The sequence below is a fragment of the Miniopterus natalensis genome, chromosome 9 (genome assembly GCF_054644295.1).
Source record: "Miniopterus natalensis isolate mMinNat1 chromosome 9, mMinNat1.hap1, whole genome shotgun sequence".
Lineage (NCBI taxonomy): Eukaryota > Metazoa > Chordata > Mammalia > Chiroptera > Miniopteridae > Miniopterus > Miniopterus natalensis.
The window spans coordinates 6486316-6505033 of record NC_142089.1 but is presented as its reverse complement, the minus strand read 5'-3'; positions in this window follow the sequence as shown (position 1 = coordinate 6505033).

The following is an 18718-nucleotide window of genomic DNA, read 5'->3' as shown; positions in this document are numbered from 1 at the left end:
TGCCCTTGCCAATTGTGTAAACGCTTCTACGGAGTATCCCGTAGCTATATTGTTTCAACCTTCGTTTGTGTTCCTTCCTGTGAACCTTCCTGAACCTTGGTATGAGGAACGTAGTTTAGAATTGTTAGATAGAGTTCGTAATCAGTTGACTAGGGGAAAACGATTTATTGGGTTGCTCATTGCTGGTATTACTGCCTTAGTAACTATGATTGCAACTGCTGCGGCTTCGGCCGTTGCTCTGTCTACCAGTATCCAAACAGCTGAATTTGTCAATCAGTTAGCTAGTAATGTTACACGCACCTTGGAGACGCAACAGGATTGGGATTATCGTGTTGAGCAGCGTCTGAATGCTCTATATGACACTGTTCAGATCCTAGGGGAAGAGTTAGTCAGCTTAGAGACCCGCGTCTCTTTGCGTTGTCACGCCGCCTTCCGCTTTATGTGTGTGACTCCCGTACCATACAATGCCTCCCGCTTTGCGTGGCACAAGGTAAAAAATCACTTGAATGGTATATGGCATGATACTAATACCTCTTTAGATATACAATTACTGCATCGTGAGATTCGGGACTTACTTAATGCCCCCCCACTAGATTTGGATCTAGCAAAACAGGCTCAATCTTTCTTTAATTCTCTGCGTGCTGCTTTCCCCTCCATGACTCAGTGGGGACAGCAACTTATCGGCCTAGTGACCGTGGCAGCATGCGGGGTCCTGGGTATGGTAACCATCTGTTATTGCCTGCGTCTTGGAGCAGCACAGGTCTCTCAGTTGTTTGTTTCCTTGAAATATCTGCAATTGCAGCTGGGGAAAGACCGCCTTAATTTTTAAAACAAAAAGGGGGAGCTGTGGGGTCCTGGGCCCCGGGGCAGCGGACCGCGGCGCACTGGTGTTCTTGAAAGAGATCAGCCAGGCGCGTCAGTGCCAAGGCCACCTGTAAATCAGGGAGTGCCTACATGTCTGCTGCCCTGTGTGCTCAGCCCCGCATAGTTCCCAGATCCAATTAGGCCAGATACTCCCCTACCTTATCTGGGAAACAGTCCTTTGAGACGCCGGTGTGGCTGCAACCTCCTCTAAAGTGTTGTATCTAGGAATGTCGTAGAAGGTCAGAAGGTTGGCAGGATGCCCTGAAACACTGTATAATATGCTGTGGCTCTGAATAAACTTTGCTTGACTCTCGCCAGCATCCCTGAGCGAGAGAGCCCTCCCAGCCCCATTGTCTCGTCTCTTTCTTCTTTTTTCTTCACCTCCGGAGCTCAGTCCTGCTCGCCGCGGCTGGTTCGCGGCAAAGAGGGCTGGGCCTCTGCATCCCTGCCTCAGCAGGTGGAGGAGCAGCTGCCAAAAATCTGGGATCTGGGGTGACTGCATCACTCACAACACCTGAATGCCGCTGACACCTCTATGTCACCTGAGAAAGCTACTTAATACCTCCAAGCCTCAGTTTGCTCATGTGTTTTGTGGATCCAAAAGTACCCTACCTTTCAAGGTTGTTTTAAGGATTAGAGATATAAAATGCACATAAAGCTCCTAGCACAGTGCTGATGTGGCTAGTAATATGCAAAATACACACCAGACTTTCTAGACTTGGTACAAGAAAAATAATGTAAAATACCTCAGATAGTTTTAATACTGACATGCTGAAATGTTAGCATTTCAGATATATTGGGTTAAATAAAATTTATTACTCAAATTAATTTCAGTTGTTTCTTTTTACTTTTTTTTTAAATCCTCACTCAAGGATATTTTTTCCATTGCTTTTCAGAGATAGTGAAAGGGGGAGAGGGAGAGGGAGAGAGAGAGAGTCATCAATGTGAGAGAGACACATCAATTGGTTGCCTCCCGCACACCCCCCGACTGGGGCTGGGGATCGAGCCTGCAATTGAGGTACATGCCGTTGGCCAGAATCAAACCCTGGACCCTTTAGTCTGAGGGCCGACACTCTAACCACTGAGCCAAACCAGCCAGGGCTCTTTTTACCTTTCTAAACGTGGCTACTAGAGAATTAAAATTACATACTGGGCTCATTAGAGCCATACACCTGGTTCATACGTGGGCAGGAGCATCTGGAGTCTAGATTCTAGACAATATTCTCGGCTGGTCACGGTTTCATCAGTGAGCAATTATTCTTTGCACCCATTATGCTAATTAACGAGCCATCTGGTGTCGATTGGCGACAAAGAGGGCCAAAGCGGGCTTTTGACGTCTTTCAAACGTGGGTTCTGACTGCCTGCGGAGCTCTGCATTTCCGATTTAGCAGAGCCAGCTGCCTCTCAGAAGTAGGTTGAAACTAAGTCCCACGGACAGATCCCATTGAAGGATTTTACAGTCATTTCGGGCCCTGTAACACCCTTGCCAAGCCCTTCGCTCTTGAGAAGACCACTGTGTTATGGCTCAGACACGGGCCGGCAAACATTAATAATCAGATTCAACATCTTCGGTTTAAGAGGACAGGAAACTGAGTGTTGGCTTTAGAAAGCATTTCACCCAGAATGGTCAACATATTTACAATGGGTGCTTAAAGGGGACATTCATTTATGCCAGGCAGCTCCTTCTCCATTGCTGTTAAATCAACATATTTTACAGTAGAGGGCACCAGACACCCCACACCCCAGTGTTTTCTCCTTTTAAAGAAAACATGACAAATTAGTGACCTGGAAGGTTTGAATAAAAAACCCATCAGGGAAATCATTGTTTTGAGAACTCTTTCAGCTTAATGAATTCACTTCAGCTGTCCAAATTCATCCTGGGTCTCGGAGTGATTTTCAGACACAGTGTTATGACAGAGCTCATACCAAAGATTTCGGGCTAGGATTTCTGTTTGCTGAGCTGTCCTCTCAAGCTAAACAAATGTCAGCAGAGAATTCTCAGGCAAATTAACTTTCCCCTGAATGGGTTCCTTTCTCTCGTCCATCTGTATTCATTCCCATGGGTACTTCCAGTCTGGGCTGAGGAACTAGCTACACATGAGTGAAGGGGGGAAATCAGGTCACTGGGGAAATGTCGGTCCGGATCCAAATAAACTCCTTCCTCTATCAATTTCAAGGACTCTAAAAATCTCTTTCAATTTCTTCTATCCCATCTTAAGGAACCTAAAAATTTATTCTTCAAAAAGTTAAATAGAATTGCTATATGACCTAGCAATCTCAATTCTAAGAACTGAATTTGGGCACTCAAGCAAATACCCATACACAAATGTTCATAGCCGCACCATTAACAATAACCGAATGACCGACACAACCGAAATGTCCATCAACGGATGGATTAACAAAATGGGGATGCACACACACACACACACCACACACACACACACACACACACACACACACACACACACACACACACACACACTGGAATACTACTCAGCCATAAAAAGAAATAAAGTGCTAATACAATGCTACAACATGGATGAACCTCAGAAAATTACGCTAAGTGAAAGTAGCCCGACATAAAAGTGACACATAGAATGATTCCATTTACACGAAATATCCAGACAGGTGAATCCTTAGGGACAGAAAGCAGGTTGGTGGTTGCCAGGGACGGGAGGAAGGAAGGGCTAGGGAGTGACTGCTAAATGGATACGGAATTTTCTTTGGGGGTGGTGAAAATGTTCTGGAACTAGATAAAGAGGTGGTGGCACAACACTGTGAATATATAAACCCCACTAAATTGTACTCTAGAAAAAGTTAATGCTATGTTTTTTTAGCATTTTTACCTCAATTTGAGTGAATTTTACCTAAATTTAAAAAACTTCTATCAGTTTTTCTATACCCTGGGAAATGGGATTTTTGGGATATCCAAACAACCTTCTATGGGCATCTTCTCATGTTCAAATAGATTTCCCGGGCCAGCCTGGACTGTCCTGGACATTGTATCATGGAGACACCAAACTCATTCCTGTTTCACTGTGGATCATTTATCTCTCTGTAGACCAGCTGTTTGCAATGACACCCTGGGTTTTGTACAGAACAAAATTAAAAAATTCTGCACGATACTTTTCTGACCACTGGATGTCATGAGTGCACAATCTATGCTCCAGCTAGAAAAACTTCATTCGTATGGGCTGGTCCTCGGCATGACCGTGCACAGGGGCCAGCAATGTGCCCTCGCAGATTTATTTTGTTTCTGCAAGCAGGACATGGAGAAGTAAACAAAATGCAGGCGATTGAAGATCAGCAAAATTACAACACTGGCTCCTTTGTGTTTTCCAGAATATTTCAATGGGTCATCAGTTATAAGAGGAAACTTAAAGTCTAACTAACATAAGGCATTCTTGGGGCGATTTCTTAAGTATTCTGACCAAGGAAGGTGAGTGACCTGGATGGAACCCTTTGGCTTCAGACAGCACAGGGCTTAGCTCATTTAGCAAATTAAAATAAAGGTGGGTAGATGCTCATTGTCACGATCTTGCTTCCCAATGACTGGCTTTTCCCTAAAACTTCCTTGTAAATCCCTTGGCTCCAGTCTGATGGAACACATTGACATTAGGAAGAAAGGTCAATGAATTAAGTGGGAGTAAATTGGGGCTCTTTAAAGATTAAATTGAAGACTTCTGAGGACACCAGGGTCACTTACCCCCCCCCATGGGTGGATCTGTCTACAAGTTATAAAGATTCATTTTCTTTAATAATTATAGGACTCTTCTGGTTGTCTGTTCCTAGTAGATATTATGCCACTTTATTCTCCTGTAGAAATTTGTCCATTTGATCTATGTTTTCAAATTAATGAAGAATTTTATGTTATTAACTTTTTAAATAGCAGTGTTATGTCCGAGAATCAGATCCCCTATGCGGCGGAAAGACAATCACTCCAGAGCTGATAATGTAACAGCAAAAGGGACTTTTATTCCAGCTAGCTGGGGTTTGGTCGTATCCAACGCAGTGGAATTCTGACTTGAACCCTGATCTAAATTTACAACAAGCTTATATAGGGTTACAGTGAACAAGCAATCATCGTCCTTGCAAGGGTTGTAAATTCTTCAGGAAGGGTGGGCTCAGGATGTTTCTCAACCACAGGCGCCTGAAGCCTGAGTGCACCTGGTATTTGTCAAACCCACTGGTTTAAGTTAATTCCTGGAACTGCCTCCACCCTCTGCAGTTTACTGAGTCACTCCTGTAAGCCTTTTGTCCTGCCCCGGGGCCTAGGGGCCTGCCTCTGTCTTGGTGGGTCCTCACAGCAGTAATAAAGTTTATCATTCTAATCATAAACATGGACAAATATTTTTAAATTGTAGTAAAATATACATAAGATTTACTGTCTTAACCATTGTTAAGGGTACAGGTTTCAGTGGTGTCAAGTACATTCACATTGTTGGCCACCCATCTTCAGGATTCTTTCCTCTTGTGAAACTGAACATTTTTAAGTGTATAATTGGGCGGCATTAAATACATTCCCGTTGCTGTGCAACCATGACACCATCCACCTCCAGAACTTCTTTACCTTTCCAAATAGAAATTCTCTCCACCAAACGAGCTCCCCAGGCCCCGGTGGCCTCTCTCCTGCTTTGCCCCCTGTGGAGCTCCTGCTCCAGGCTCCTCACTCAGTAGAGCCGCCCAGGGTTTGCCCTTCTGTGTCTGGCTCCTTTCACTCCGCATGTTTCCACCTTCCCCCCTGTTGGGCCGTGGATCTGTCAGAATTTCAGTCCCAGCCACCGCTATGGTGGGAATCTGCAGTGTAGACGATGGGGCAAAACTAGGTTTACAGCTGTGAGTACGCGAAACACAGAGTTTATCCTCGTATTATCACTTATTAATTATTGTCTTATTTTCCGTCTGAACAACTGTAAACCTTCTTTGCCCTGCATCAAGTCAACACATTGTACACCTTAAACTTACATATGTTGTGTGTCAATTATATCTCAATAAAGCTGGAAAAAAAGAAACAGAAAGAACTCCCTTCCTTTTTAAGGCTGATATGCCCTTGAATGACAGACCGCGTTGGTTTTCCCGCCGCCTGTCCGTGGGCATTTGGGCTGCTGTCGCCTCCGGCTCCCGTGAGCGGTGCTGCTGGGACGCGGGCGTGCGGTGCGCTTGGGCCCTGCCTTCAGTCTGGGGGTTCACTGAGAGCTGGAATTGCTGGGTCATATGGGGATTCTACGCGTGACTTTTTCAGGAATTGCCAAACTGTTTTCCTTCCTTGCATCTATTCATTTTAGTGATTTCCTTCATTTCTGTGGAATTTTTACATATGGAAAATTGCATAAATCGTAAGTGTACAATTCATGAAACCATTTCAGACCAGTTTCCCTGTGTAAACTCTCACCCATATCAAAATTACGACTCGCTCTCCAGAAGGTCCCTGGTGTCCCCTTTCAGTCGCTTCTAACACCATAGATTAGTTTTGTCCGTTGTGGAACTTTATATAAATAAAATCACATTTTCTTTATTCTTCTCTGGATTAGATTTATCTGTCCTCATGCCCTTTCATCCATATCGTGAGCTTCGTGCATGGTGTTGCCTGTAGCTGTAGCTAATTCGCTCTGTTGTATAAATGTACCCCCATTTATTCATCTATTCTGCCGGTAGTGGATGTTTGGGTTGCTTCCAGTTTGGGGCTCTTATGACTATTCCTGGACATGCCTCTGGATGCACAAACGTGCAGATGCCTGTCGGGAACATACCCGTCGCTAGGTCATGGGGTGTGTGCACATTCAATGTCACGCAGATGCTGACAGCTCTCCAGAGCGGCCGCATCCCTTTCATGCAGTCCCGCGAGCGACGGGCGAGAGTTCACTCGCTTTCGCAGCCTCCGTGAGAGCTGGTGCGGCCGGCCTTCAAATGCTTGCCGTCAGGGTGAGGATGACTGTGTCGTGGTACCTCGCTCTGGTTTTAATTGTTATTTCTTTTGTCACGGCAGAAGTTAAACCTTCTCAAATGGGCCATCTGAATATTTTCTCTTGTGAGGGCCTCCGCTCTTTGCCTATTTGTCTCTGAGCGGTTGGATTTTTTTTCTTATTAATTTGTAAGAGCTCTTTATATATTCTGGCCATGAATCCTTCGTTGGTTGTAGGTACTGAAAATATTTTCTCTGACTCTTGACTTTTCGCTTGGTATGGTGTGTCTTGATGAACTGAAGTTCCTAATCTTAATGTTGTTCAAGTAATCTTTTTCTTTATATCTTATTTAAGATAGTCTTGCCTATCTGCCTATTTATTGATGCCTTTCATTTCTCTCTATAATCTTTTATTAGAATTATTTGAGGGTATTTGATGTTTTCTGATGCCATTGTAAATTATATAATCTTTTAAAATAGACTTTATTTTAAAATAGTTTCAGATTTACATAAAAGTTACAAAGATACTCAGAGAGTTCCTGTGGTGGTATGATTATTAAAATTTAAAAAACTAAGTTTTATTTGATAATAGCCTGTTGCTGTTATATAGAAATATAATTGCAATTTGTTTATTTTCCTTGTATACATCAACTTTGTCTATTCACTTATTGAAATAATTTACCTTTTTATCTTTTTGAATTTTCTGTGTACCCTATTATGTCATCTGTGAACCAGACAGTTTTATTTCTTACTTTCTAATCACTAAAACTTTCCCCCTTTATTGCGCTGGCTTGAACCTCCAGGAAAGTGTTAATAAATCATGTAGCAAAGTCTGGACCTCTTTCCCAGATTCAGAGAGGAAACTTCCAATATTTGACCATTAAGCATGATGTTCGTTATATAATTTTTTGGTAGAAATTCTTTATCACATTAATAAAAATGTCCACCCTTTTCCTAAGAATTTTCTTTTCAAATCATAATTGGATTTTAGCTTTTTCTTTAGGGTGGTGAATCTTAGCAATTGATTTTTCTGCCTATGTTAAAATGCCATCAGTATATTTTCCTTCTTTATTTTTGTTACATTAATTTTCACATGTTAAACCAACATTGCATCCTTGGAGCAGACCCAACCTTTGGTGATAGAGTATCCTGTTTATATATCCCTGCTTTGGTGCTTTCTGATGCTTTCAAAGAAATTCTCAAAAAAAAAAAATTGTCCATCATTTCTAGTTTTCTTAGCTGAAGGTTTGGTATAAAATAAGCTAGGCTCCCTTTGCTGAAGTGAAAAAAAACCTTACATGTGTAAATATAAATATAAATATAAAATATAAATATAAAATCCTCACCCGAGGATATGTTTATTGATTTTAGAGAGAGGAAGGGAGAGAGAAACAGAGAGAGAAATATACATTGGTGTCTCCTGTACATGCCCTGACCAGAGATTGAACCTGCAACCCTTTGATTTATAGGACGTGCTCCAATCAACTGAGCCATCCAGCCAGGGCCAAAACAATATATATATATATATATATATATATATATATATATATATATATTTATTTATTTATTTATTTATTTAGTATGTTTTTATTGATTTCAGAGAGTGAAGAGAGAGAGTTGAAACATCAATGATGAGAGAGTCATTGATCGGCTGCCTCCTGCATGCCCCTAACTGGGGATCCAGGCCCCAACCCGGGCATGTGCCCTGACCGGGAATCAAACTGTGATCTCCTGGATTCTAGGTCGATGCTCAGCCACTGAGCCACTTCCGGCCGGGCAACCTTACGTATTTTTAATGCCAGTGCGTTTGCTATGTCTTCCTGTTCACTTTAGATCAATATTGCAGAGTGTGTGTCCACAGAGCTAAGGACTCTCCCTTTCTGCCGCAGAGGCTCCCCTGCCTGCTAGGCTGACTCAGGCCACATTCAGGGGTGTAGGTCCCGCCCGTGGGGCCAGATTGACCACATTGGGTCTTTGGCCCCCTTTCCGGGTGCTGACACTCTTTCAGGTTGCCGGGTTGCTGTTCTAGTCCGACCAGCTGACTCTGGTTATACCATTGTGGCCACGAAGAGCCCAGAGAAGCGCCTGGCGGCTGTGTGCTCCCCACAGGCAGCGGCTGTCCTTGCTTCTCGGCAGCACCCTCCAGGTTCCTGGTATTTCACGACATGGCCCATTTGTTCCTCTGTTTTTTAAAATCGAAATCCAATTTTCAGCAACCCATCTTTTAATTTAGCGTGGTGGTTCCTTGTGTCCTTGCGATAGGCCGAATAAATAACGCCCCCACCCAATCCACATCCTAATCCCCGGAACCTGTGAGTGTTGCAAAAGCGACTTGCAGCTGTGATTAAAGTTAAGGATCTTGAGATGGGAAGATTATTTTGGATTATCGGCATGGGCCCTAAATGTAATCACAAGGATCCTTACAAAGAAGGAGGCAAGCAGGTCAATGGATGAAGTAGAAGATGCGATGACAAGCCCAAGGCTGGAGTCATTTGAGGAGGCCGTGAGCCAAGGAGCGTGGGCAGCCACAGGAGCTGAAAAAGACAAGGGGATGGAGTCTCCCTCCTGAAGGAACCACACCTGCCCGCCTGGAATCAGCCTAGCCCGGTGAGACTGATCTTGGATTTCGGATTTCTGGATCTGTAAGAAAATAAATGTTTTGTTTTAAGCACTGAGTTTGTGGCAATTTATTCTGGTGGCCACAAGAAATTAATACAGTCCTCCACTTGCGTAAGGAGGGAAGAGTTAGGACTCAATAAGATTTGGAATTGTTTATTGGCCAATAAGGGTGGAGCTGAAAGGCGAGTAACTTGTCCTACAAAAGCAAACCAGGGGTGGAGTACAAAAGAGAGATACTGTATACGCGGGATGCTGGTCTACTCCAGAAGTAGCAGGTGCAGCCAGCAGGAGCTACAAGAGCAACGTCCAATTCCAACAACAGGTGCCCTGGTGAGTCCGCACAGAGAAGGGCCATGGGATGTCGAAGGCAGGCTGAGCTGCAAACATTTTTAGCTGTTTGGTTCTTGTTTTGCTAATACCTAGATTAATAATAGAGAATTTCCACCAGGGTTTTGAACTGGGTGTTTTTGATGTGGGTTGTTGGAAGAAGGGTAGACGTGATGATGGAAATACCCTATTAGATTAGGGAATCCGTCACCGGGGAGGCTGGTGAGAGAAAGCATGGGCGCCCCTGATGAATTGGGGCTAGATAGGGTTGAGTGTTCTGCAAGTAAGTTATTTAATATGACAGTTTATGTGAATGCTTCACTTACAGGAACATAACTGAATGTCAGAAAGGAAATAAAGATTTTTTGAGTAGCCAAAAAAGATATGTCTGGGTTTGTGTACAGTACTTTGGTTTTCTTTATTTTAATTGAATTTATTGGGGTAACATGGGTTAATAACATTCTATAAATTTCAGGTGTACGGTTCTATAACTCAACATCTATGTGCTGCGTTAAGTGCTTACCACCCAGAGTCTGGCCTCCTTCTGTCATCATGTATTTGACCTCGTTTTTCTTCCCCAGCCCCTTCCCGTCTGATAACCACTGTACCACTGTCTGTGTCTATGAGTTTGTTTGTTGCTTTTTGTTTTATAGCCCACATATGAGAAAAATCATATGTTTTTTGTCTTTTTCTATCTGACATTTCATTTTGCACAATACTCTCAAGATCCACCCATGTTGATGCAAATAGCAATATTTCATCATTTTTATGGCTGAGTAGTATTCTATTATATATATGTACCACTTTATCCAGTCACCCGTCGAAGGACACTTAGGTTGTGTCCACGTTGTGGTTACTGTGCATAATGCTGCAATGAACATAGGGGGATATATATCTTTACTATAAGTGCTTTTGAGTTTTGGGGGTAGATACCCAGAAGAGGGATTGCTGGATCATATGGTAGCTCTATCCGTAATTTTCGGAGGTACTTCCATACTGTTTTCCATGGAGGCTGCACCGATTTACACTCCCACTAGCAATGCAGGAGGGCTCCCTTTTCTCCACACCCTCTTTGACCCTAGTTATTTGTCTTTTTGATAGCTGCCATTCTAACAAGTGTGAGGTGGCATCTAATTTTGGTTCTGATTTGCACTTCCCTGATAGCCGCTGAAGTTTCGCAGCCCAGCTGGTGTGGCTCAGTAGGTTAAGCTTTGTCCCATGCACCAGGAGGTCACCGGTTCGACTCCCAGTCAGGGCACGTGCCCGGGTTGTGGGCTCGATCCCCAGGAGACAGCGTGAAGGAGGCAGCGGATCCATGTTTCTCACCTGTTTCTCTCTCTCTCTCCCCCTCTCCCTTCCTCTCTCTGAAATCAATGAAAACATATTTCTGCTTTTTCATCTGTGCTGGTGCCCCTGATTCTACTCCGCGCTCATCTTTTCCAACGCCTGGGTCCGCCGTCTCCCCCCTCTGGTAGAGGCCCGGCTCCCCTAACGTCCTGTGGGCATTGCCACCACTGTCCTCATGCTCCTTGGCCCCTTTATGGCCGCAGCCGGCCCTGGAGGGGAGGTTTCTTTCCAGTAGTGCGGGTCTCCGGGGGTGGTACACGCTGGGGCTTCCAGGCCTGGAATTCCTTTGGAGGCTCCTCGGGCGCCTTGACCACGCGCCTCTCCCAGTCTCCTTGTTGAGCGGATTGTGCAGAAGGGTCGGCAGTCCCTGGCCTGGCCTGCTCCCCTCTTCAGGGTACCCGGAGCTGCCCCCCTAAGCTGTGGAATAGCTCAGGGGTCCTTCTCGGCTGCCTCCACAGCGCACGATGACCCAGGGCCCCTGGATTGCTCTTGTTTCTCGAGGTTAGCCTCTCATGGTAAAAATTCCCTGTTACTCCTGAGCTTGCTGCGTCCCCCAAGTTTTGACGTGGTGCGTTGTCATTTTCACTTATCTCTGTGTCTTTTGGTCTCTTATTTCTTCTTAGACCCAATAGTTCAGTAGCATGTTGTTTAATCTCCACATAAATGTGGTTTTTCCAGCTTTTCTCTTGTAGTTAATCCCAAGTTTCATACTGTTGTGGTCGGAAAATACGCTTTGTATGATTACAATCTTCTTAAATTTATTGAGACTAGTTTTGTGCCCCAACATATGGTCTATCCTTGAGAATGTTCTATGTGCACATGAGAAAAATGTATATTCTGTCATTTTTGGATGTGAAGCTCTGTAGATATCAATTATTTCCATATGGTCTAATGTTTCATTTAAGGGTGATATTTCCTTATTGACTCTCCGGTTACCTACCCATCGCTGTCAGTGGGGTATTTAGGTTTCCTACTATAATTGTATTTTTGTCAGTTTCTCCCTTTAGGTCTGTTAGTAATAGTTTTATATATTTTGGTGCTCCCAGGTGGGTGCATATATATTAATAAGCACTCTGTCTTTGTGATGAAGTATCTCCTTTATTATTATAAAATGACCATCTTTGTCTGTTGTTACCATTTTTGTCTTGAAGTCCATCTTGTCTGATATAAGCATAGCCACGCCCTTTTCCCTGGATGCCGTTTGCTTGGAGTATCACCTTCCGCCCTTCACTTTGAGTCTGAGTTTTTCTTTGTAGCTGACATGGGTCTCCCGAAGGCACACACAGGGTGGGGCAAGAGTAGGTTTACAGTTGTGAATATGTGAAACAGTTTATTCTTTTATTATTATTTATTATTGTATTATTTTTTTATATGAACAACTGTAAGCCTACCCTTGCCCAACCCTGTACAGTTGGGCCTTGTTTTTTAATTCATCCCGCTACTCTGTGCCTTTTAATTAGTTTAGTCCATTTACATTTAGGGTGGTGATTGATTTTTGAGGACTTTTTACAGTTATTTTATCTTTTGTTTTCTGGTTGTTCTGTATCTCCATTGTTTCTTTCCCCTGGTGCTATTTCAGTTTGGTGGTGCTCTATACTTTCCCCTTCCATTTCTACTTTTTAAATGTTACACGTCTCAGTTCTAGATTTTTGTTTAGATTTATGCAAAAAAGTCTCGTACATACAACAGTCCCTTTTCTTCTGATTGCATCTTATCTCCATTCACCTGTGCAAATTCAGTCCTTTCCTCCCTTCCCTTTTATATTATTGTTGTCACAAATGATCCCTTTTTATGTTGTGTGTTTCCAAATTCCAGAAGCTATAGTCTTTTTTCAAAAGCCAAAATAATTCTCTATTAAACAGTAACATTTATTCTTCAGTGAAAAATGTATTTGTGAAAAAAGGCTATACCAAAGTTTTGATTTGCCTGTCTCTACGAAGAATATAATCTCTTTTCTTATACTTCGCTCATTTTTCTTTGGATTATTATACTTTTGCTTATCAGTCTGTAAGAAGTGTGACTTTTTGACATAAATACTTAAAGATATAGTTCTTAAGTGTCACAATTATTTATACCTCAGCACCAAAGGACATTAAATCCAGATCTGGAAAACAGCTCAGAATAACTTGTTTGCTAACAATTCATTTTAAGACATTCAATTATAGTACCTAAATGTACTATATATTACTATGTAATGTTATTGGGTACTTGTCTGTTTTTCCCATTAGCCTGGAAGTTCCTTGAATATGTGGGTTTTTTTGTATAATTACTACCTTGCACTTTTCCTCATATGCAATATCTATACACAACTGTCCTACTGGATTGAAGAAGCTAAAGCTTTGAAAGCCAACCCCTTTAAACCTATAGACACTACAAGCTGCCTATTTGGAAGACAAAAATCAACAAATTAATAAGAAAGAATTCTTTTACTTTTGGTGAATTAAACGACTTATATCTTTTATATAGGCAGGGGAAAAAATTGATGTTTAGCATGAAGTTTTCTTAATATTTAAAAAATAGTAAAAATATAAACAGGGTATAGAAAAATTAAAAATGGATGAAAGGAAAACAGCACAATAATTACATCAAAGTAAAAATTGTCTTTTAAATGAGAAATTCCCTTTAAAATCTTAGCTAAATGGCTAAGATTTAATGTTTCAGATGTCATCTCTTAGTCTTTTATGAAATGCTTTTACCCCCTTCACCTTTGTTATAACTATTTAATACCCTATTCTGAAATAGAGTTGCAATTACCTGTTTCTGCCTGTTAATCGTATTACTCATGGATTTGCATCCCTTTGTCTTTTTGTTTCAGGTAGAAGAGCTCCTTTAAATAGTTATTGTAATGCAGGTCTTGTAGTAAATCCCCTCAGCTTCTGTTTGTCTGGACACGCTTTTATTTCTCCATATCTAAAGGATCACTTTGCCGGATATATTATTCTTGGTTGTTGATTTCTCTCTTTCAATATTTTTGAATATTTGATTCCATTCTCTCTTAACTTATAAGGTTTCCACTGAAAACTCTGATGATTATCTAATGGTGTTTTCTTTATAGGACACATCATTTTTCCCCCCTGGCTGCCTTGAGATTTCTTTCTTTGGCATTAACTTTTGACAGCTTTAATATGATGTGTCTCAAAGAAGGTCTTCTTGCATTGAGATAATTGGATGTTTGGTTAGCTTCTTAGATTTGAGGATCCAGCTCTTTCCCTAAGTTTGGAAAATTCTCATTGATTATTTATTTGAATAGGCTGTCTTCTTGTCCCTGTCTTTTTCTTCTGGTACACCCATTATTCTTATATTGCTCTTTCTAATGAAGTTAGATAGTTCTCAGGCTTCTTCTTCTTTTTTTTCTTTTTTTTTAACTTTTAATTTTCTCTCTTCTTCCACTTGAGTCATTTCTAGATTTCTATCTTCAAGATCACTTTCTTTCTTCCATATGGTCTTCTCTATTTCCTAAGCTCTCTAACTCATTCTTAATCTCATTTATTGAGTCTTTCAGCTCCAGACTTCCTGTTTAATTCTTTTTCAATATCTTTGGTAAAGTTCTCCTTTTGTGTGTTGATTTTATTCTTGAGTTCATTAAACTGCCTTTCTGAGTTTTCTTGTATCTCACTGAGTTTTTTCAGAACAGGAGTCTTGAATTCTCTGTCATTTAAATCACAGTCTTTCATGTCTTTGAGTTTGCTTTCTGGAGACTTTTGATTTTCTTTCTGAGCTACCTTATTATCTTGGTTATTCAGGGTATCCAGTGGATCATTTCTCTGCCTGATCACTTGAGGGATTGAAATCTTTCCTTTTAAGTACTGGTTTTTACTTTTAACAATTGAGCAGGTTGATAAGTAGAGGTAAGTAGAGGTTCTCTTTTGTTTTCCAGCAGATGGTGGCATAGCACAAATTCTGTCTTCTTTTACTTGCCCTACTGGGGCTTCTGGGATCTCAGTGGGCCAGTATTGCCTTGGCTGTTGAAAATGTCCATATTCCCCAAGGAAATAGGCATTCTCTCTATGACTGGATCACCTCAGTCTCAGGGCACCACCCCCTTGGTGGATGTGAGGGGCAGGGGGGCCCTAAGCCCGTGTATTCCCAGTGCTGCCTTCCTGCAGCCAGAAGCTGCCACCTGTTCTGTACTATCTGATATGTCCCAGGTCCCTCTATTGGGTTCTATGCAGTGGGTGGGTGGGGGAGGTGGGTTCTCACATCTGCAGGCTAAAATGGTGCTTCTGCCCCTCTGTGACCTGCTGAGTGAGGGCTATAATCCAACACCCCACCCAGCCACAGCTGCCACACCCCAACACCTCTGCCCCCGTCACTCCGCCCTGCCGTGATGTGTGCTGACCACTCAGGCCCAATGCTGCCTCTGGCCCCCAGTCCTCTCTGGGTTGCTGAGTGGGTGCTGCAATCTCACCTCCACTGTGGCTGCCTCTGCTAGTGTCAGGCTGTGCCTGCGCCTTGGTCTCTGTCCTTTCCTGTCCTCCCTCCCATACACCCACCTTCAGGTGTCTTAATGTGCACATCTCTCAGACGTATTCGTGTACTGAACAGGGAATTCTTTGTTGAGTTATATAGTTGTTCAACTGTTGTAACTTTCAGGGGAGAGACCAGGAAGTCTTCTCACATGGACATCCTGCTAATGTCGCTCTTGTACTTTGGTTTCAGTACAGCCTCTGGGCTCTGTTTCCCCTCTATCCATTTGTCTTGTACGTGTAGTTCTAATAAGTTTACTCATCTGATTTCTAGCCAAACAGATAAATATCTAGCAAATAAGAAGCCAGGAGGTGAGGGGAAACAAAGAGACAACCCTAAGAGGCAACAGCTGGCAGCCTACGTTAGCAATGCTGACTATAAAAAATGAATGTAAACACACTGGTACCTCCAGGTGCTCTTGCTGCCCAGCCCTGCCCTGGGATCTCCCAATCTCCCTTCAATCCACCAACTAAAGGGTTAACTCCTAACAGGGCAGGGGCTCCTGGACCCTGCTATATCACCAAGTCTCACTTCTTTTCTGATTGGTCATGGATGTTAATAATTTAATATCACCTAGGAACGTGGGTGTACATTGCTTTAATAACTGAGTAAGCTAGCTAACTTCCCCCTCAATATCAGATATAAGAAATAAAAACAACAACAGGGGTCTTTTCATGTGGGGAGGACAGCCATATATAGTTACGGGCCCTGTGGGCATCAATATATTACAATGCAGAGTAATAATTTTCATAATAATGGGCCTTAGTCATTAAGAAAAGTTTAATTACATTCAGCGTTACCTTTTTAAGTTAGCAGAGGAGTGTAATATGTTTTAGAGTCCTAACAAAATGGACTAAATGTCTTACTGGTTATATAGAATTGAGCCTTTAACCCTATAGAACATTTGCTTGTCCAGAATGAGTCTTTCTTCATGATTCCAGAGCTGAAACTCCAGAATGAAACAGGACAATGTCCTGTCCGTATTACTTACAGCCACAACGTACATATTCTTCTGTAGCCAGATTCGTTCTTCTGTGCCAGTCCTGTCTACCCCGAGCACGGGCTCACCTGGCCTGATGGTGCCTCCACGCTCGCCTGGCTGGTGACCCCTTTCTGCTCACCTGCACTGACATGGTTCTATGCTCACCTGGGCTGGTCACCCTACATGATCCCCTAGGATGATTCCCCACTCCCTGTTCCCCTGGTTGACCATGCGTCCCTGCTGCCCTGGGTTGATGGTGCTTCCCTGTTTCTCTTGGCTGATAGTACTTCCCTGCTCACCTGGGCTGACCATACCTGCCTGCCCTCTTCTTCCTTGCCTCAATGGGCCTTCCTCATGGAGCTGTGGTGGCACCAAGGAAGAACAAAAGGCCCTTTCTCATTTTGACATTACATTGTTATAAAAATGGCATGCTTGTCAACTCATCTCATAGACAGCCACTCAAACCATAGGCCCCAGAAAGAACAGGTGTTTAGACTAAGATACAACCTTGATGTGCTGGAGATGTGTTTGGATGAAGGCAGAAGCGAGTTCAGAGTCTAATGTGACATTAAAAAAACAAGACCGAAAGCCCAAACCAAACCAAACAACGTGCTTCATAAATACAAGGGAACTCATGTCCAAAGTTAATGGAAAATCTTAGGATTGAAGAAGACAGCGAGAAAGCAGGCAACAAAAGTGACCTTGCCTGAGTCTGTGTGGATTATGTCATTGGAATACGCTACACGGGAGAGGGAGGGGACTCTGTTTCTTTAGTCATGTTTCTCATTAGCAGATGGGTCTAATACTTTATGGGCCTGGCTGGTCCGATTGCTTAATTAATGTAATTATTGACCCTGACCACCTAGTGTCAACGTTAGCCAGATTCCCAGCCAGCTCAGACTCTTGTCTGAGCCAAGGATACGGAGGACCCAGAGCAAAGCCTCAGGCCCTGTGGATGAGTATGTTGCAGGAGGGCTCCATGGCTGGGCTGCTAAAATGACAGACTCACAAAGGGAACCGGGCACTTACTGTGAGGACTTGGTGGGGCGATGAAGGCACCAGGGCTCCCTGGGCTTCCAAGAGTGCTACCCGCAGGACAGAGGGAGCCATTGGTGGTGGGACACTCTCCATCTCCCCAGCACTGACATGTGCGGGTCCCTCTCCTGGAGCCCCCCTTTCTCTGAGCATCTGTTCCTGCATTCTCACTCCCCCAGCCCCTCCTTCCTCCTGCTCTGTGCAGCCTCTCACTCCAGCCTCCCTTTGCCTCAGTGGATCCAAACCTCCTGGCCTCCACCACAGCATGACCTTGCAGGCTCCAGCTTCCTAATTCTGTCTAATTCCCAGAAAAAATATCCAGTTGGCTCAATTTGTGTTTTCCTGCCAGTCGGATGTCAGGGGTCCCTGGCCTACCTAAAGGTCAGTGCATCTTTGCTGTCCTCACGGCGGGGGTCTCACGGGATCTATGTGGTGGCCCTTCATCGGGGCAGGGCCCAGCAGGCAGGGTGTGACTTATCGGCAAAGACAGGACAGTGGGTTTCTAACTCCTGAAAATGGGGAAGAGAGCTCTAGGAGTTGAAGAAGTCCTTCATTTTTGCCTCTAGTCCCCTCACTAACAGACTGGGTGACCATAATAAATCACATCCTTTCTCCATAGAATTGAGGGGTCTGAATAGATTAAAACGCCATTTGTCACATCCCATCTGCTGCTTTGAGTATGATACACAAATTTGTTGTTAATACCCAGGAGGGAGGTACATCATCAAATCCTATTAAAGATGGGAAAACTGAGGCACAAAGTGGGTAACTTGACAAAAGTCACCCAGCTAGTAAGTGGCAGAGCAGGGATCTAAGCACCAGTGGGACTTCAGAGTCCTTGTCCTTCACCATGCTGACTTCACGAGCCACCTCGCCCTTCCAGCACCCCTGGGACTCCAGGGGAAAGTCAGCAATGAGATGAATGAGGCTGGGGGCTTAGCTCTGTTCTCTAGAATAGGATGGTCCTTTGAATCTGGCCAGGGGACAAGACACCCACAGGAACACGGCTGCCCTTTGCCTGTACCCTCTCTGGAGGGCATGCGAAGTGCTAGCCTGTCAGCAGGTGTCAACTCAAAAGTCTCTCCCTCGGCTAAGTTCAAGGACTGTTTACCCAAGTGGATGCAGGAGGCTTAGGCAATCCATTGCTCTGACACGTTTGGCAGTCCATTGCTGTG